The sequence below is a fragment of the Coptis chinensis genome, chromosome 3 (assembly GCF_015680905.1).
Source record: "Coptis chinensis isolate HL-2020 chromosome 3, ASM1568090v1, whole genome shotgun sequence".
Taxonomy (NCBI): domain Eukaryota; kingdom Viridiplantae; phylum Streptophyta; class Magnoliopsida; order Ranunculales; family Ranunculaceae; genus Coptis; species Coptis chinensis.
Genome location: NC_141458.1, coordinates 38,175,894 through 38,197,125, shown reverse-complemented (window position 1 = coordinate 38,197,125; position 21,232 = coordinate 38,175,894). Strand labels below are relative to the sequence as shown.

The following is a 21,232-nucleotide window of genomic DNA, read 5'->3' as shown; positions in this document are numbered from 1 at the left end:
TCCTTTTATGTGTTTCTAGCAAAGAAATTGTATCGTCGGGGGTTGTGTTTATTTTTCTAGGGTTTTAGCGCGTAATGTAAGTGGTATATGTCTTAAGTCTTAACAATGCTACTTTTTGCTACTGTTCTTAGGGCGTGTAGTGGTGTGAGAATTTGAGTTTTCACTATGTTGATCAAATTCACTCTAAGATTATGCATTATAGTTTTGAAACTGATCCAATAGTATGTAACCCTTTGATTGATTTGTATTCAAAGAGTGGAGGCATAAGTTTGGCGCAGTCAATTGTTAGGGTATGTTAGAAGACTTCGAGGGCATGGTCCACTTGCCTAGCGTGGCAATAAGTGTTGATGAGGATAGCCTAGGTTGTACGCTGTGGAGGTCATTTTTGTAGCTTGGGTTTCTAACATAGAGCAAGTTTGGAGGCAACGCTGTACAAATTCTCTTTCTGCTCCTGGTCCTGCCTTACAGAAGAACGTAGTGGAGGTGGTGGATGAGCCGCAGAGAGATTGGAGGAGATGGTTGTGTGAGAGTCATGATGATGGAAGGCTGAATCGTTTTCGAGTTATCCCTCACCTATAGTTAAATGTAAATTGCACAATCACAGGGGACGAGGGACTCGCCTCTTATCATCAAGTACTCGATCAAACTTGCAAGTATCATTAAAGCAGCGGCTAGGTAAAATTAAAAATGGCCGGGGAACCTCTAGCATAGAAGCCCTGCTAAACTTTGTAAAATGAGTGGGTCTAGAAAGAACGAGAGGTATAAGCTCTACAATTATTTCCTCTATATTTCTGTGGGGTGGGATTTTGTGATTCATTTTTTTTTTTTTTTTTTGATAAGTAAATTTTATTAATGTAGGGCAAGACCATAAAGGCCACTACAATTAGAGTATAGTGAAGGTTTTGTGATTCTTACACCTGAAAACAGATTACACAGCATCTAATCCCGGCAGATAAGATTTGCAATGGTCCATATATGGCATTATGGCAATGCACGGGGAAAAGAACAAGCATAAGTTCAAAATAGATAGATACGACAATGGTGCCGCAAGTCTCAAGAGATGTTCTTCGTATCACAATCAAGTACATAACTTCCTCTCAAGATGTTCTTTTCCTTTTTGCATTTATCGTGATCTTTGTTCTATAAAATATATCCAATTAATACTTGGTATGTGTGTTTCTTTATCTTTGTGGATAAATATGCTCTTTAATCTGATAAAAATCATTTTCATTGTTCAAGACATTCAATAGTCGATTTAAATTTCAGGAGTATAGATCTCACCTTATGGGATGATCGGTTATTAAATGGTGTCCGCTCCTTCTTTTAATATTGTTATCATACAATGAAATATATTGTCTCCGCTTTGGAGCTTTTGAGAACCAAATTAAATATCACAAGTCAAATTAACATGTCTTAAATTAACAGTTCGACCATTATTCTTTATAGTTGATTACTATATTTAGTACTTTCTGAATTAGTCTCATATGAGATGGTCTTTAGGGGTTTTACAACTAATTTGATGGGTTTTCATCTTCCTTCATAAGCATTTGAAGTAGATTTTCTGATTAGATTTTCCTTAGATTATCTCTCACTGATTTGAACCATAATATAGTATGGATTTTTTGGATTTCCATCCAAAACTACATCTACATTTAACCACAATTACACATCAAGTTCACTAAGCTGAGAAACATTAATACATTTATTTTGAACCGAAGCTTTTATTCACAAAGTTGAGGTTCATTGGTATGAAGATGATAAAGTCAAGTAGAAGTCCATGAAAAGTGTATTGATTGCTGAAATGGCTTATCTTGAATGTTGAAAGGCTAAGTGTTGGCTTTAAGGAGTTAAATGTTGAGATGATAAAGTCAAGTAGACGCCCATAAAAGTGTATTGATTGCTCAAAGGCCTATCTTATATCTTGAACGTTGAAAAGTTAAGTGTTAAGGAGTTAAATGTTGATATGTCATAGTATAAATTACACACCAAAATCATAGACAAATGTCAAAATTTATCAAAACTTTGTAACGCTATGGGAGCAAAGATGTTTTGATTGGATATTGCTTCATCTAAAATTCCGGCGGCTCTATAATAAGTCCCAAAAAATCCCTTTAAAGACTAATTTTAATTTATACTTTCAATTTTTCCCCCTTATAGCAATTGCTTCCAATTTACAATGTTATGTTATATAGCATTTAGTGCTATTGAATTTTTAGTAGGCACACTACATGCATGGTGCCTACCATAAAGTATAACAACAATATTATTTTCCCATGAGCCAACATGAGCTCATGGGTTTTTTTTAACAATCAAAAGGAAAACTGACCCGGCCAAGGATGTATCGGTCATGACAACTCCAAAGAATATGAAGGCAAGCAATGAAACAATATCAATATACCATGTCCAAGAAGCAGTACTATGTACTAGGAATGAAGAAGACTAGGTGCACTTATCGTTAATGATGGTGTGTTACTATTTATTACCACCAATTACTAATTTAACAAGAAATGGGTAGTAAGCCCGCTGTAACAGGTGTTGTCGCTCTATAATATTGTTGGCAATTTTAAACCGCGGTTGTCGCTTCTATAATATTGTTGGCGAATAAGGGAGTTGGATTGTCTCAAAAGGCATGATAGCTTATTTAGAAGGACGACGGAGGTTTCTTTGGTGTTAAAAGTCGGATAGAGAAGTGCATGGTGGAAGACAAGTGGTGGATTCATGTTCGAACTCAATGGAAGGGAGTACGCCAATAGCCCCAACACCTCCTCGCTTCTCCACGGTCGTCATCATGGTTAAGTGAAGTTGGCAACAGCCTTTGTGGTAAGAAACAATGGATTTTCAATATGATTCTTCTCCAACTTCATCTTCTTCATCTACAACCGAACAATATGTCTCACAAACGATTCACGCCCAAAGAATTCAAAGTCACAAGAGAAGAGCAGGGCGGCGAAAGAAGTTTAAAGAAACACGACACCCTATTTACGAGGAGTGAGGCAAAGAAATGGATCTAAATGGGTGTGTGAAGTTCGCGAGCGAATAAGTCTAGAATTTGGCTTGGAACATTTATTACACCTGAAATGGCAGCTAGAGCTTATGATGTTGCGGCATTGGCTTAAGAGGGAAGTCCGCGACCGCCAATTTTCCTCGATTCTCGCATGGAGACTACCACGTCCGATGTCCTCTTCGCAAAAGATATACAATCCGCAGCCGTTAAAGGCTGCTCAATCATTTGGTTCTCGCCACGGCATCCTCATCTACTTCGCCGCAGCATCTCCGTCTTCATCGACGCCATCTAATTCTACCACATATGTCCAAATGCCCACGATTAGAAGTGTCCAAAAACTACCGTAATACTCTAGAACGTTTTGGGATGAGGAGGCAATGTTCAATTTGCCAATTTTAATGAAAAAGATGGCGCAGGGGGATTATCGCTACGCCGCCATGTATGGATATTAGATTTGATCAGCGATGACGTGGATTGGAACATGGATTTATTGAGTAGTCAGAACACGGTTGTCGCTCTATAATATTGTTGGCAGCTGTAACATGTGTTGTTGCTCTATAATATTGTTGGCAGTAATAAGGGAGTTGGATTGTCTCAAAAGGCATGATAGCTTATTTAAAAGGCATAGAAATTGTAATCGTGGGAAAAAAAGGGAACATACTAAATCAAACATTAAAACGTCCTAATTAGTGATGATTCATTTAACAAACTTAAAAATGAAACTCATAACACTCCAAATTGACTTACCTATGTAAAAAACTTTGATCATGGAGACCTAGAACGAAATCAGATGCGCTAACCTCGCTAATTGTAGACGCAATAGTTCTACCATCTTGATCACCCGAACTCACACCTAAGAAGATGTAAAATTGTGCACAAATATGGGATTCTCTCTGCTAGGGAAAGGGTATTAGAGCATCTTTAGCAGAGCAACCAAAAAAACGCTAAAATTTTGAACAAAAAACACCAGCAACTACGCGTTTTGCCAAAACCGCCTTAACTAAAGCCCAAACCGACAAAGCCCAAGCCCACGCTTTTTTGGCAAAACCGCGGTGTTCGTAACACCGCGATGCTACTTCTATATAAACAGCTCCAAAGCCGCTACGTTTAATCAATCACTTTCACCTCTTCTCACAATTATAAAACCCTCTCCTTAGTTTAAAAAAAAACAAAAACCTACCTAAACTCTTAAAATTTGATATGGATCCTTTTGAACCTTTCGACGGTGATGATTGGCAGTACACATACGACATTGGCGATGAGGGAGAAGAACCAGAGGAAGTAGAATACGGTGGGGGAGAAGACAAAAAAGAGAATAACCCGAGGATGTCGCACCGACTGATAGACATCCCTATGTACTGGAGTATCAGATGAACGACTTCGATTGACAATTTGCACCTGGAGAAGCACTTGATATGGAAGTTGTGTCTTCTACACGCGATACAAAACATGGTCGAAAGTCACGATGGCTAATACTCGTAATTAATTAGTTTTGATTAAATATTTTGAATATTAATTAGTTGAGTTGGACCAATTAATTATTTATCTTATACGCATTATTTTTTTATAATATCAGCATGTTGTTGACTACCGAGTTAGATCGGCTTTACTTAGTGTTAGAAAATGGTGGAAGGTTATTAGGAGTTTGGATGAGTTTGTACATATTAGAGATAGTATTTTGTATACACCTTTGAGTATTTTGATTGATACGGATTATGGGAAGGCCGACATTGGGCAAATGGTCATAGCTTTAGTAGAAAGATGGTGGAGTAGAACTCATACATTTCATTTTCCTTGTGCGGAGTTAGGGTTCACACCACTAGACTTCACTATGATTTCTGGGTTGAGTATCGGTATAGGCCAACCGATACTTTTTCATATAAGTTATGAGAATATGGATAGTATGCTTATGAGTTTTCCTCGTTTGGGTGCGGATGCTTATGATTCTTCTGGGATTAAGCTATCTCATATTAAGATCGCATATATGGAACCCCTCTTGCATCCCCGATACACGAGCGGAGTTAGCTTTGATCGCTTCTAATCGGGTAGTGAGGGTGCCGACAAGATGTTAGGGCTTTTTGATGTTTTTATTGGGCATGTTTTGTTTCCCAATGGTCATTCTACTGATGCGGCGGAGATATTATGCTAATATATCCGATTTGCATACTATGAGAGATTATGACTGGGTAGCTCAAGATATGCCACAATGATATCGGCGTTAGATAAAGCTTCACGACATTCGAAGTAGAAGTCCCTCGATTGCGTGGATTCACGGGACTTTTAGAGATTTGGTTTTATGAGTACTTTTGATGTCTTTGTCCTAACATAGACATGATTGCCGATATCACCTACTAGATTTGCTAGTTGGTCGTATTCCTCACTTGACTCGTAATAGAGGCGGGATTAGGAATAATATCCGTATGGCTCGTGGCTCGATTGATATTAGATCATTGTCATCTATTGAGTGGAGACTTTGGTGTTTGTCTCACCGCCTTTGACGATCCAACAGTACACCATGCTTGTGTGTTGTCACATCACGAGTTGTTTTTGCCGCACGCGATTGTCGGTTTGGTAATTGCGGGCATGATGTTGGAGGCGATGACCGGACGCTATGGAGTTCCATGTGCTCCCATGCCGATGTTAGTGATGCAAAGTCGTGGGGGTAGAATTTAAGTTCATGAAGTTCATGCCGGTGGTGGTCCTTGGCGATCGTCTTCTTTTTTGTTGTTAGGCGCATCACCGATCAATATTATAGATGGTGGAACCGTGTCTCCATGGAGTCCATTGTTGCCTCCTCATTGGTCGGGCAAACAACTTCGAAGTTTAATGGGCACGGAAGGGATGACGCGTGAGCTACATATTCCTCATCTACCATAGCCTTTTACAACCCACAACCTCCTCGAATGCATATCATCCAAATTCTTTGTGTCCGCGCGGAATCCTCAGATGTTTGCCGTGTGTGGACCTGATGGGGAGCCTACTTATATTTCCATTCCTGAGCCGCATATTGATCAGTATATCATGGTGAGTTTAATTGTTTTATTTATCTTCTTCATTATATATATAATATGTACTCACACTGTATTTTCTTGGATTTTTAGGCTGAGGTTCTAGAAAGATATGAGAACCAGGTTCTTATGTTTGATGGGATGAGGACTGCCTTGTATCATTATAGCCAAGAAAGAGAGGAGGCATATTCTCAGACATATCAACAATCCCAAATCATGTATGATGACGACTTCGAAAGCGTATGAGGATATGCGGCAAGTGTACACGCAAAGAACATCGTGGATATGAGGAACTTCAAGTCAAGTAGTTAACCTCCGTCTTGGATAAAGAAGATCATAATTCTCAGATTAGGAACTTAGAGGAGCAGCTTTGGAAAGTCCAAATAGAGAGAGGAGAGGGATCGAGTGGTAATGGGCATAAGAAGAGAGCTAAATAAATTTGATGTAATATGATAGGTTTTGGATTATTTTGGATATTATATGATTATATCATAATCATAGATTTTGACCCATAATCATAATCATAGGTTTTAATTTCTTTAATTTTTTCGATTTTGAATTACAATTCTTAATTTCTTCAATTGCACAATTGTTAATTTCTTAACTTCTATGCACAACTTATAATTTTTAAGTTTTATGCACCACGATTCTAATTTTCGAAAAACACGCGGTTTTGCAAAAACCGCCATTCAAGCCAAGCCCACGCCCACGTTTTGTTTTGCCAAAACTTCCATAGAAGCCCATTTAGCGTTCTTTCAAGCCCATGTTGGAAAAAAACCGTGTGAGTGATTTGATACAGCACCAAACCTGGAACCAAATATTGGTCGATTTGGTGTTTGGTTTGGTGTTTTTTTAGTGTTTTCATCAACATGTAGTTTTCCTGAAGTTAAAAAAACACCAAATTCTTAATATCACTACTAAAGATGTTTGATGCTAGGTTGATATCACTACTAAAGATGCTCTTACTCACTAAGAAGGTAATAAATCTAAGCTCCCACTCCGTCTAGAGGATACTTAGAAGATGGGAGGAAGAATTAAACCTAACTTTGATGAGCAACGGGTGAACAGGTAGAGTCAATATTAAATGGTAACGAATTGATGCTACATGCTCTGTTTGGTTCGGTGTACCGACTTGCAAATGACAAATAGTTGCAAATGGCATGTGATTGTATTGCATCTGATTGCATTGCATCCAATTTACTCGTGTTTGGTAAATCCAAGACAAAATGATGTAAAATTGGTTATATTATCCCACTACTTTTTTTCACATCTTATAAAGTTAGTTATATTATCCCATTACTTTTTTTCACATCGTAAATAAGAGAAAGCACCTCTATTGTGTTTGCATCTATTTACACAACTTTTTTGGCTGCAAGTGGATGTCATGGAAAACTTGTTGCATCAAACACAAACAAAATCTCAAGAAGTGAGAAATTAGGATGGAGCTAATACTACCAGAATGTCCAGTATGTTTACAAGAATTCAACAATACAGATACAATCCCAAGAGTTGTATCATGTGGTCATTCACTCATTCCACAATTGCCCCAACGTTTTCAAACACAATCCGTTGTTAACTGCTTTAACGACCAAGGTGGTCCCTGTTCACTTCCTAAAAACTAAAACCATTGATCTTCTTAGTTTCATTTCCCAACAAAATCCCACTTGTTTCTGAACATGCTTTTTTTCTACCTTCTTTTTGGTCTCAAGAGTTTTTTACTAATTGGAAATACTGGGTTCGGTATCGGTCGAGACGACTGGGAATGATTTGTTTTCGTTGGGTTATGGAAAGACTGTCAAGTGTGATGAGGGAGAAGGTGAAATGGTGAGTCTTTTGTGTATTGGTACTTCTGTTATGAATGATTCTGTGATTAGTTATAGTTATATTGTTAGAGTTTTGCAGTTTTTCAATGAAATGAATGACGGGGAGAGAGATGAATTGTGTTTGATATTAAGAGCTTTGTCGCTGCGTGTTCGGGTTTGTAAGGTTTATGGATTGTGGATGAGTTCAGAAGATGGGTGTGTGAGAGGATTGATGGTGATTTGGGGAAAAAGTTGGATGAGTTGAGAAATGGGGATGTGAAGGAGAATGGGGAGATGAAGTTGGCAATGCCTAGTTTTGCAATAGTGGGTATGGAGTTGTGTGAAGCATTGGCTAATTTACATTCTGATGGATTGGTATGTGGGAGTTTAGCTTTGTCTTGCTTTAGTTTTGATCCTTTTGGTCGTGGCTTTGTCAACCCCAATGAGGTTTTGGTACTGGGAAGAAGGGTTCGCAAGTGTCTTGCGGAGTTTGCGACTTGCGGGTCTCAAAGAAGTAATGACTCAAAAACAGAAACTATCTTTCATGATTTATTGGAACTTTGAGCATTCGTGAGCCCAGAGATCATTATTAAGTTATTGCACGTTGAGGGGGTTATACAAGACTTAAGTAGCTTAGAATGTGTTGTTGGGTACTCCTCGGATGTCTGGTCTTTGGCATGTATTTTGGTCTCATTTATTGTGGGGGGATCAGTAAGTGAAGAGTTATGCAAAACTTTGTATCACCTTATTTCAGAAATACACGAAGAAAAATTTATTGAATTTATGGAACTGTACAAGGGTTGGGTCGAGAGAGTAAGAACAACGTTGGAGGTATCATTGGGTTCAGAGTTGGTACCGTTACATCAAATTCTCTCCAAATGTCTGGAATTCGATCCAGGAAGTCGGCCCAAAGTTACTGATGTATGGAAATGCATTAGAGAATTGCTTGTAAAACCGCATATTGATATATTGGTCGGCGTCCATTCATTAGGTTCCATGGAAGATATGATTCATTGCTTAATGCTTGGAAATTTGTGTGATACGCCCAAAGAAAGTGACACGGAGTCCCGACGACAGGATGAATTTGACTTGCAGGGCATTAATGGAGCAGAACAGCAAACCGGGGTTGGGAACATAGATACAGGTCTTGTTGAGGGCCTGCGTCTAGGAAAGTTTGAATCTATCGATCTACAGGGCCACCTAGATTGCATCACAGGATTAGCGGTTGGAGGTAAGGATTCTTGTCAGTTCCATTATAACATATATTGTGGTATTCCAATTATCTACCTACATCAAAAAAATTGGTGCTATACCTTCCAAAATCAAGAAAAAGTATTTATGTTTAGAATCTTTTTTGGATTTCTTTGCTGCACCTGCAGATCTTGTTTACCCTATTGATATTGGTCTTGATTTTCATATCTGAACAAATTTAAGGAAAAAAATTTGAGTTATTAACCATCAATCTTGGATTTCTTTTGGCGGTTATGTTTTGTGTATTCCTATTATGCAGCAATTACATTTTTGATATGTCCTACCTTTTTGTAGGGGGCTTTATATTTGGTTCCTCCTTCGATAAGACTGTCCATGTGTGGTCCCTGCAGGTATACATTTACTATTATTCTCCTGTTATAACTGTATTTAGGGGCAGTCTTTTTGTGCCAGTCTCAAAGTTTTTTTGGATTACTGAAAACTCATATTTTTTACTAGAGATATGAACAAATTCTTCAGTGAGAGCTCCTGATGCTTGATACACGCAAAAGTTTATTTTCATGAAGATTCCTCCTAGGGTACACACTACTGACAGTAGTACAAAAATTAGGGAATAATATGATTGAACTAAGATGAGAGAATGTGTATCCTCCTTTGTAGATTTCCCTTATTAATCAATCTTAATAGTTTAATCTATTTGTTGTGCCTCACTCTGTACTTACCATTCTCCATTTCTATCCTTGCAGAACTTTTCTCATGTGCAATCCTTCGTAAGCCATGAGCATAGAGTCATGAGTGTGGTCTTTGTGAATGCCACTGAACCTTTGTGCATAAGCGGTGATAGTGGAAGTGGCATATGTGTATGGAGTATTGGCGTAGTTCTTGGACAGGAGCGACTAAAGAAGTGGTATGAGCAAAAAGATTGGCGCTATAGTGGGATTCATGCATTGGCTGTCTCTGGAACTGAACATCTCTATACAGGGAGTGGCGATAAGTCAATTAAGGCATGGTCACCGCGGGTAATGGCAATTATACTCACCTTGTTCTTACTTATTATTATACTGGATAAATTACTATTAACCTGTTATTCACTGCGTACTCTCTTTTGTCAGGATTACACTCTTACATGCACTATGAATGGTCATAAGTCAGTAGTATCTTCTCTGGCAGTGTGTGATGGGGTTCTATACAGTGGGAGTTGGGATGGAACCATTCGCTTATGGTCACTTAGTAATCATAATCCTCTAGCAGTACTGGGGGAGGACACACCTCTCTATTAGCGATCTCCGTGGACCGTGACATGCTTGCTGCAATCTCATGAGAATGGATGTGTAAAGGTATGTGATACCTTATATCCTTCCAGCATATACTGTGCGTGTATCACATTGCAATTCTGTGCTACAGTAGATGAACCCTAAGCTAGAGCAAGCTTAAGGACGACTATTGTCAGTTGAATGGGTAGCTCAATTGGGCACTCACACCTTCCTTGTTTCATGAGAAGAACATCTATTGTAAAGATGTACGGATTACTGACTAGCTTGAGTAGTGTACGAAATTTTGATTTCTTGTGATACTTCTGCTTTTTCTTTTTCTTTTTTTCAGTTATGGAAGAATGACGTGCTCTCAAGCTCCATAGAAACTCAGAGTGGTGCTATATTTGCCCTTGACATAAAGGAGAAATTGCTGTTTCTGGGAGGTTGGAATAAGGGGGTGGATGTAAAGGTTTGTTTCATCTTGAATTTTAAAATTTGCACCGAGTTCAGTACACTACTTTAGTTGCTAGTTTTTGGAAGTTGGAACTAGAGTAAGTAGATTTGATCCTGTTGTTTAGTAGTTAGTCATATTTATCAAGAAATACAACATGCATATAAGTACATAGCTTAATATTACATATTGTTATTTTTACTTGGTTCATTGGTGATGTTACCTTAGAAATATTCATCAATTAATCTTCTAAATGACTTTCCATCTCTTTCATCTAACAATATCCTATACTGGATTTGTTTGCTAAATAGGAGGTATCAGGGGATGAGCTTCATATAGACACTAGATCAATTGGGTCTATTGCTTGTAGTTCTGTTATAACAGCTTTATTATACTGGGAAGGAAAGCTTTTTGTTGGATTTGCTGTTAGGATTATTAAGGTATGCAACACACTTATCACTTTTCCCCCTTACAATATAAACAATGAACTTTCTCTCTCTTTAGAACTGTGTAGTGTGCTTTTGTGTTCTGTAATTCATAAAATTTACCTTTTTTGCTAAATACGAGGGTCTGATGCCCATAGCTGATAAACCACCCATTGTTTTTCGGCTATGTTACATGGAGACGCCATATTTCAAAAATAATCCGTGTTGCATATGTATCCACGCGTCCGTGTCAGACACATTTTGTATGTAACATACCTCAACTTTTGATATTTTGCCGTGTTGGACACTACGTATCCATGTCAATACCATCCTTGCTAAAAATCTATTTAATTTCGAGCTGTTTTTAAGATATAAAACACAAAAGTGTCCGACGCTAGAAACACTCAAGTTAGGATGTTCAAAGAAAGAATTGATGCCAAGTAGTTTATGAAATTGTAAGCAATATTAGTATGAATATGTTATATAATAATTAATATTGCAAAAAGAGCAGGCTCTGACTGTGACAAAAGTTTCATGAGCCCATAATTTTTTATTCTAACGACACCTCTTACTGTCGAAGTCTTTAAAAGAAATAAGGGAATAGATGCTATTGAACAATAAACTCTAAGTATCTACTTTACGGATGTATAGCTGTTCAATTTAAAGAACACGCTGGGGACGAGCGTAGGCGAGACCAGACACCCACTAGGCGCACTGTCTATTGCATGGGTTTGACTTGTATGTTCCGGAAGTAGAATATCTATCATTAGCCCAAACTGAATATCAATGCTAAATTTCAGAACCCACCCTTGACTGGGTTCTAAAAATGTTGAAGTATGCCTTAGGAGATTGGAAGTAGCAGATGGCCATAGGACTTCTTCCACAAAATCGTCATTCTGGCCGCTGCAACGAAATCTGTATGCAGCAAGATATATATGTATTACACTATTACTCAGTAAACAATTTCAGATTGAAAATGTAGTAATATGTTGGCCACTGCATATTAATCTTTCACGTTAAAATTAATTGGTATTTGAATCTGTAGGTATATGTTCGCAGAAACTGTGGTAGGTATGAGAACCATTATATGTCTAGTTGTTGTAGATACTTTTTGGCTTGTTGCAGTAGTGTAGCTGACTTGAAAGAAAGATATGGGAATCAGGCTTTGCTATTGTGTTTTGATTTTTGTAACGGTTGGTTCATCAGGTGTACAAATACAGATAGTGACTGAATTCTTATATCGATGCGTCCCAACCATAATCTGGGAGTTTACAATACATGCGTCACAGTTAGCTTGTAAGGCTGTAACTCTGTAAGTATTAGACGTATGATGAAGGTACAAGAATTACGACATTAATATTTATGGTATTAAGAGAACCTGTAAATTCATTTTATTTTCGCAGATATGTTTAGTTTACGAAAATGAATAGAAGATGTTCATGTATATTCCGAGTGTACAAATAATAGGTGAAAAGAGAAATTTACTATAATCAGTTCTCAATTACTAAATACTGATGTAGATGGGGGAGGGAGCGATGTTTGGGACCCCCTTTTCTGGGCCCCAACAGGTACAGACCCATTGCCAAGCCCAGGATCAAATGCCTATCACTATAATGGGCGTTGTTCAAACACAAATTATCCAGTTACAATCAAGCCTAAGTGTCTCAACTCAATTAAGGTCCAATGGCCCAAATACATTGATAAACATGTACAACCCTAATTTATGGGCATACAAGCTTGATACAGTCTAAACCCAAGTCCAACTTACTCGATACATATGGAATCGACCTTATACGAGTTGAGAAAGATATGCAATACTGATTTGGGACTGAATAAATCTTTCCAGTTTTATTGGAACTCCTCCAAACGGTCTAATTTATCCATTGGTGCGATGGAGAGGAGAGGTGAGGAAGAGTTGTGGTCTATTGTATGGTTATCACTTTTCTCCCGTCATAAATTACTGTGAAATGTACAAGTCGTTTCAAGTTAGTTGACAAGTTGTAAAACAAGTTAGTTGACAAGGTGAGGAGAGGTGAGCAAATGCTTGTAAAACAAGTTAGTTGACAAGTTGTTTATGACTTGAATAGGCCAACTTGGTTGACCTACCAGGGATATACTCATAGAGATTGGTTTAACAATTAATTTGAAAGTCGGCTCGATCTTGAAGCTACGAGAGTACTCAGGAAGTGATTGTTGATTAATCTTCTTAGAGACTATCTGACTACATCGTCGGGAGATTACTGTAGCTTGCAGTAGATTTATTAAGATGGTAAGATAACCTAAATTGTTTCTTTGGAACAAAATGGGGATGTGGGGACCACTTGAAGAATTTCTATCTGATACTTTGTATGCCATGTGTGAAGGAGATGCTGTATGGTTTGGGTTACTTTTTACATAAACAGTTGAGTACCTCTTATTTCAATGGAATGTTGGTTCCACAATATTCTTGTCTTAGGAGTAGGCTGAGTTATTTTCAATTTTAATAAAGTGAAAAATATCATTTAGTAACTCATTTTGTTTTCTATATACACCAATTGTTTTTATGATTCTCCATGCCTATACTTTGTTTTTACAGGTAAGCAATGCCGAGAGAGGTTTTAGTGACCTTAATGATGGACCTCTTGAAATGCCCATGAATCCGAAGGTGAGTGCTGCTACAAGTGTGTTCTTAGTGTAAAATTTTTATTGATGTGCTTTAATTTTTTTTTTTTTTATTAAATTCATTAGCTGAATAGGTATATTATTAGTTTATTGATTAAGAAGAGGGTAATATAACAAAAGAAGTGTTATCAAGAGCATCTATGTGCCCCTAGGACATCCCAACTAGTTTGGTCCTCTACAATCACTTGTTTGCTATGATGGCCAACATAACCTTGAAATTGTATTACAACAAAGATAACCATAGAAATTTTTGTAATAGTAAAATTATGTGCAATTGAATGTGATTGTGAGTTCTAATTACAAAGAGCATAACACTTAAATATCTAAGAAATAAATATTAAATATGAAGATACCATTTTATCAATTTCTGTTTGCTGTGCTAGGTCTGTACCTGTAGAACTGTCCTGTCATGGTACCTTACTGACTGCTGAGTGCTGACCGCCACCAATCTTGGTGAGGGAAGTATTCACAAAAAAATAAAAAATAAAACAACAATACTAATTGATAAAAGAAGGGCCAATATCCGCAATAAAGCAAAGTGAAGACTCCGCAACAGCACTTCACTCCTATTAGTTGGCCATGTTGGAAGATTTGTTTCTCAAAATGTGTCTTCTTTGCACAAGTGATCTGAGATTAACTACTGTAGAGTGGCTGTGATTGGGGTTACCATTGGTTCAACTATTGCTGCTTGTTATATGAAAATCAGAGCATTTAGGAACATCCCAACTATCTGACAAGTGACAACCCACCACTGGTAAGGTCTCAAAGCAAAGAAATGAAGCCATTACTTTACAATTCCATCCATTCCTTCATAACTTCAGCTATGGGACTTATGGCAGTCACTCTTGGCTGAATCAATTGATCCCACACTGCTTCGAGAAAAGACATGCCAGAAAGAGGTGATTAATAATAGACTATGGTTCTGTAGTGCAAAAGGAAACTGGAATAGAACTTTGGTGCATCCTTCTCCAAGCTCCTGGCTGATTAGTTGTCTGAGTTTTTACCCAGTAAATCCTCCAAAGATCCTTGGAAGATAAACTTACCCACTTCTTGTGGTGGTCAGAAACAATAGCAAGCAAAATCACTGTTAAGTCACTGAAATTTTGTTGTTTCTTATCCTAATGCATGTGAGAGAATCTTTCTCTTATCAGACCAATTTTCTTTTCTGTAGATCAAATATAGTAGCAAGGTTGTTTGTGTCCCAATCTGGAAACCCCCTAAGATGCAAGTTCCTCGTGTACAGTGATATTCCAAGATCAGCCCTCCCCTCCCCCCCCCCACCCCCACCCAACCCCCATTTCCAAATTTTCTTTCTGACTATATCAGGGATATGATATCAGAAACTCGGGTAACTTATGACTTTGATATTTTGGGAATTGTAAGATGACCATACAAGGATACAATGCAACAAAAGAGTAAAATAGAAACATCTTCACCTGTTCTGTTTGTTTGGTTATTAATGTTTTTTCTTTCTTAAGCTTGAGAGAAAAGAGACTCTGCTTCAGTATTCCAGTTGTTATCAAGCTACATGTCACTCACTTACCTCTGTTGTCTGTTTCCCTTCTCTGCTTGTTGATGTATAGAAATATCCTCTTTAGTAAAAATCAAAAAGACCAGTTTAGTCTGTCCATGGAGAGAAATATCGTCTGCACAATAAACTGAAAGAAGAGCTTAGTAGAAGTTGTTGAAATTAGCTGAGCTCCCTAGTGCCCGCCATATCCTTTTTCTATTTCTTGTTTTGGTTCAAATTTTTTGGTGTGAGTCTCTGCCCATCTAGTATTGTTATACTTGTTCTTCAGTTCTTGTTTGTTCTTCATTCTCTCTTGTTCTGTCCTATCCAGTATATCAATTTGCAATGGGGTAAGGTGGTCAATAATAGATGAGAAAAGTACTGGAGCATGAGCCTATACTGGTCGTGGAACTGAAGAAGAATCAGCTTCCAAACTGCTAAGTCAAGTTTTGAGAGCTGAAGTGCAACCATATTAGAAAGTTCCAGTTGGTAATTAGTAATGCTTTGTTCACATATTTGTCCTCCTTTGGGACTGATTGCAAGTTTATGACAGGCAAGTTTGAAAGCAGAAGACATCTTATATTTGTGGCCTGAGGCTGAGGTAGGACCAATTCTGCGAGAATATGGGGAGGAAAGTAACCAGAATCATCTTCAAAAAAAATTATGAATGCTCGTTCATATGGAGGATTGCATTCCACTGGAGAGCTAGTTGATCTGGTGCGGAGTTTTGGCGTTCTTTCTTTAGAGTTCTGCTTTACATTGGTGTTATTAGCTGGTGATCTTCTAAGGATCATACATTTCTATTTATTTTTTCAGTTTTACAATGCACTGTTCCTTGTATGCGTTGGCTTTATATTGGTCTCTGAACTTTTGAATTCTTACTACAAGAATGGTCATTGTCTTAAATGGTTTTTATAAAAGGTTAACCAATATTACCATCCCACTAGATGAGCCAATTATGATTTCCCCCCCACTAGATGGGAAATTAGGGTCTCCCTTTATATACACACAAAAAAAAGTCAAATTGGATTGACCGTGTTTTTTTTGTGTCTTTGGAGGGGGGGGGGGAGAGAGACCCTAATTTCCCATCTAGAGGGGGGGAATCCTAATTGGCTCATCTAGGGGGAGAGGGGGGTACTAGTTCACCCTTTTATAAATTGTGAATGACTTACAGGGAGGAATGGCTTGGTGAAGACTGCTATTTTAAGCACTGAGGATAGCAGTTAATGATGAACTGAATAAACTAGAGCATGCTCTCTCTGCTTGTTTTGACTGCCTTTATTTTGGGGTAAGGTGGCAGTCATCTCTATCATTTCACAGCTTGGAGGACCGAATTCTGAAGAAAATGTTTCATGACCTTGTTAATGTCAGTGAGGAGTTATGTAGAATTTTGCAGCTGGACATCAATGGTAGTGAGGAATAAACGTGGGTGAAGGAGAGTATAAACGGTACAAACGGGATTATTCTCACAAAGCGGCCTTTAACTCCTTCTGAAGAGGAAGAGAGGCTGAATCAACGATGTAGGAGTGCTAAGCTTAAAGTGCTTCAGAAAATGAGAAGGCAATAACCATACTACATCCCCGGCCTTGAATCGCCGAAGGCTATCTAAGTGCTACCTCAGCAGGCTATTATGCATGTTAGTTCACGGATTTTTGTGTATAGAGTTTCATGGAAGAGTCTGGGATCCATCAAGTGCTCGTAATTGGGCTGTAAGGAAGATCCACTTCTCTATTCTGCGGGATGCATGCCAGAAATAGTCCATCCGCAAAAGATGTTGTAAATGTGTGGGCAAACCTGTTTTTAAAGAGATCAGTAACTCAATAGTGTGTAGCGGGGTTCGAACCCAGACCTCTGGTATCATTACCCAAAGATTTTACCAACTAACCTAGAAGGCACTTACCGCAAAAGATGTTGTAGATATGTCTTGTATTAAATTTCTTAATGTCAGCTTAAAGTGTACTCTGTTTCTCCATCCTGTTTCAGTGATCCAAGAGTGTGAAGTGTGGACTGATTATTGGTCATTTTCAGATAGATAACGATAACTGCATCTACCTTTCATGGTAATTGATGCAGTTAATGTTTATTCAACCCAAACTTTTTGCTATTAGTATCACCATCATCAATTTGTAGTATTTAGTAGTGTTGATAATTTAAACAATAATAAAACAAATCCTCCTCTTTATATGGTGAAAATATTTTCCCGGCTTAAAAGAAATTATACAATTTTGGTTTATGTAAAAGTATTCCAGTACACCAAAAGGCAATAGAGTGAAATATCCAAAAAATAGGCGTTGTAATAAGTCGGTTCCAACTCTTTCTCTGCGTCTATTTTAGCATCTAGTTTCAGAGTTGAGTTTGTTATTAGTAATAAGTAGTTAACAGCTGTAACTCCAGTTGTCACCCCGTCGCACAACACTTCACTTCACTTTAATTTTTCTTCGACAGTTTCATCTTCTTCTTCCTAGTTTTCCCGAGAGTTGTTGCTGCCACTGAGCTAGAGATCAGAGATTATGGGAAAGAATAAGATTGAGATCGAGAGGATAAAAAATACAAAAAGGAGGCAAGTCACCTTTTGCAAAAGACGACAAGGTCTCTTCAAGAAAGCCGAGAGCTTATGCAAACTTTGCAATGCTGAGATCGTCGTTCTTGCGTTTTCGGAACATGGCTACAAACTGTTGTCGATCGGTATCTTAAATCTTCAGACGTTTCAACTAAAAATTCTCTACTTGTCTATGATCATCATCATAATGCGAACGCGGGTACTAAAAAAGAAGAAGGAAATAAGAAGGGTGAGTTCTGGTGGGAGAATGTTGATTTATCCGAATTCGATACATTGGACAAGTTGCAGCAACTCGACGTGGATTTGAAGTGTCTTAGAGAGAAAGTTTCGAGTAGACTCGCATCCGAGGTTGGCATGAACAGTGTTGTTGATCATGTTGCTGAAGAGAGTAAAGAGGGAAAAGAAGAAGAAGCATGGTGGGGTTCACTTGAAAATATTCTTGATAATAATGATGTTGTTGAAGACGGTTCAAGTCTTTTTTCTGATGATTTTGCGGCGCTTGGGAATGATGATGTTTTTTCTAACAATGGCAATGTTGGTGATATTGATTTGGAAGGGAAAAGGGAACAAGAGTATTATTACATGGATGAGGAGATTGCAGCCCTTTTTAACTCTCTCCCTCATCCTAGTTACTCTACCTTGCTTCATATTTGTGTTGGTTAAAAGTTATATTGATTTAATTTGGAACAATTTTGCTCTGAGTTTTGTGGGAATTTGGTTGGTCACTGGGATTCAATTGTACTGTGTTTTATGTTTCCTGAATTATGAAGTTGTGCTTTTTTGTTAATTTAGTTCTCTCTTTGAATTATGAAGTTGTCCAAAATAAAATATATGTTCCTCACCCCTGGAGGAAAATTATATTTGAATCGAAGGACAAATTTCCAATTGACCACATGGAAATCTCCTAGAAGTTGGTAAGACTAATTACACAAGTCAAGGGTGGGTAAAGGAGCTTGTTGAGTCCAGAATAGACATGCAAAGAGGTGAACTAAATCCCTATAACACTATTGGAGGCAAAATTCTTCACCAAGATATTCAAAAGCTTTCTTAAATGACCATATCTAAGATGCAAAAGCATCCTAAAGGTGCTCACTACATACTTTAGTTCTCATTATAGCCCAAAAAGAGTGGGTTAGCATGATGGAGACATGGTGTAAATCGTGCTGATGGAGATCATAGTGGTGAGAAAATGTTGGATATTAATCATAAGCGCAGAGTTTGGGTAGGCAACACTGAATCGGTCTCATGTGGTTATACTACTCTTGATATCAAACGTTGTGCGCGCATTCCTTCCAAGTCAATGATAAGGACATGTGCCTGGTTATACAATATTTTGTCATCTAAGGCATATGCACTTTGGACACTAACCTTTGAATGCTTTACACACTTCTGAGACTACCTCTAAATGCTTCGCACAAGTATAATATCGAGTCTCTTCATCCAACATAGATGGATAATCATCTGATCAAGAAGATATGGGCTCGAGTGCTGGATAGCTCCATATGACGCTCCTATTGGTCATAGATAAAACTTAAAACGGAGCGAGATGCAAACTCCTTATGCACAACTGCACTTCCTGGTGTGTACAACACCTTATCAGAACTATGTTAGGTGTCATTGGCAACAGTACTGCAACTATGTGCAATGCGTGAACCCAGGCACAGTACCAAACTGAAAAAGGAGGGGGGCTACTATTCTTTCTACAAAAGATTATTCCAATAAGCTCAAGGAAAAAATTGTTGATGCAGATCCTAGTAATTAAGCACTATTACTACACTTTTTATTCTTCATAAACTAGAAATTTCATAGCTGAAAATCAAACATAATTAGAATCAGGTACTGAGTGTAACGAAATTTAGAACAATTCGTTTTCGTACACAAATATTTAAGAAATAAACATAAAAGAATAAACCAATAATGAAGGCAAATTCAAACAAGACAATGTTTCTGGATATTCAATGTAAAAATTACAGAATACATATTTACTAAAATAATGTGAGTATGCTATAGAGCACATCCATGACCTTCTTGGAAGAAAAAGATAACATACCTGATACCTGCAAAACTCTTATCTGTCGACCTTCTTTGTTAAGCGCATCATGATCACCCAAGGATGTCTGGTGCGTCAACTTATGAGGATGATCAACGCCTCCATCCTTTTGAATACAAGCATTGCATACATCATAATCAGGGCAAATTTCACATCACCATCCCTGGCCTGTTTCAACATCATTATGGCAAATGTTGCATGTAGTGACAAAAGCAGGTGTGCTTGGATTGTGTAGATGATACGAGATCATCATCGAGGAATGCTTAGCCCGACGTAGAGTATCATACTGATAATGATTTCCATGACAAAGACTGAGAAATGCCTGTCTAGTGTCAAAAAATTCACTCTCAAGAATATCATCTCTATCTTTAGTATCAGCAGGCACATCCCTGACTTCAACCTGCATGAATAATTCTCCCTTTAAATATCTTCACTGACAACTTAGCTTTCACTCAAATATTGGTGTTTAATACAGATAGGTGACATATACTGAATTCTATAACTAATATCATATATATGCTTCTTGAAAGATACTCAAAATCTAACCATACGAATTAAGAAAGGAAATCTGGAAAAATATAGTACTGCATGTTTATCCCTGCTCTTGATAGGGTGTCTATTTCTTTCCTCAACTGTCTACTCTGCATCATAACACCTGTAGTACGAACTAGTGAATACCGTCTGAACCACCAATGTGTTTCCCATTTACAAACACTTGAGGAACTGTACGCCTCTCTACAACCTCACTCAGGGCATCCTAAGAATTTCGAAATAAATTACAGATATTGCAGATATATGATAATGAAGGGGCAAACCAAAAACTAAAGAACCTTGTTTTACAGCTATCATCTAAGAGGTATCGTAAAAACCTCTCTCATCTAGTTCAATGGTATGAGGTGACTGATTCAACTCTTTGCCCTCGTACAGTAACAAAGATAGATAGTGAAGGAATGACTCAGCTTCTGCACGCGTGCTTGGAATTGTGAGAATGTTTATTATAAAATAATCCCGTCACTAATCGTTATTATTCATAATCAAATAAACTCTAGAGATAAAATGCTAGCTATTATGTCACAAAATAAATTTACACAATTGTCCTTAGGAAAAGTGCACATAATGAACAAAAGGGTAATTGCTTGATTCCGCCATTCCTTTTAATTTTCACCAATTCAACGGGTTTTTTACCCTTTGCCCTTCCTTACAAGACTCTTTTCCTATTGCCACACTCTCTCTCCTCTGCAACACATTCTCTCCTTGCGTACTTATGTGACATGCACATTGATAGTTGCCTGTTAAATT

General features: G+C 37.8%; 1 long non-coding RNA gene and 1 pseudogene across 2 annotated transcripts; one reads left to right on the top strand and one right to left on the bottom strand.

Annotated features, from left to right (window-relative positions):
- The first annotated feature begins 8,379 nt into the window (after window positions 1–8,379).
- Window positions 8,380–16,229, top strand: LOC147509509 (uncharacterized; annotated as a pseudogene). The gene is made up of 8 exons (XR_015218505.1): window positions 8,380–9,045; window positions 9,360–9,415; window positions 9,770–10,042; window positions 10,136–10,360; window positions 10,626–10,745; window positions 11,039–11,167; window positions 13,728–13,796; window positions 15,877–16,229. The product of XR_015218505.1 is annotated as an uncharacterized LOC147509509 (transcript).
- Window positions 16,230–19,801: 3,572 nt separating this feature from the next.
- Window positions 19,802–20,858, bottom strand: LOC147509508 (uncharacterized). The gene is made up of 2 exons (XR_015216570.1): window positions 20,519–20,858; window positions 19,802–20,333 (listed from the first exon to the last, which is right to left on the bottom strand). It is a non-coding gene; the product is annotated as an uncharacterized LOC147509508 (long non-coding RNA).
- Window positions 20,859–21,232: the final 374 nt, after the last annotated feature.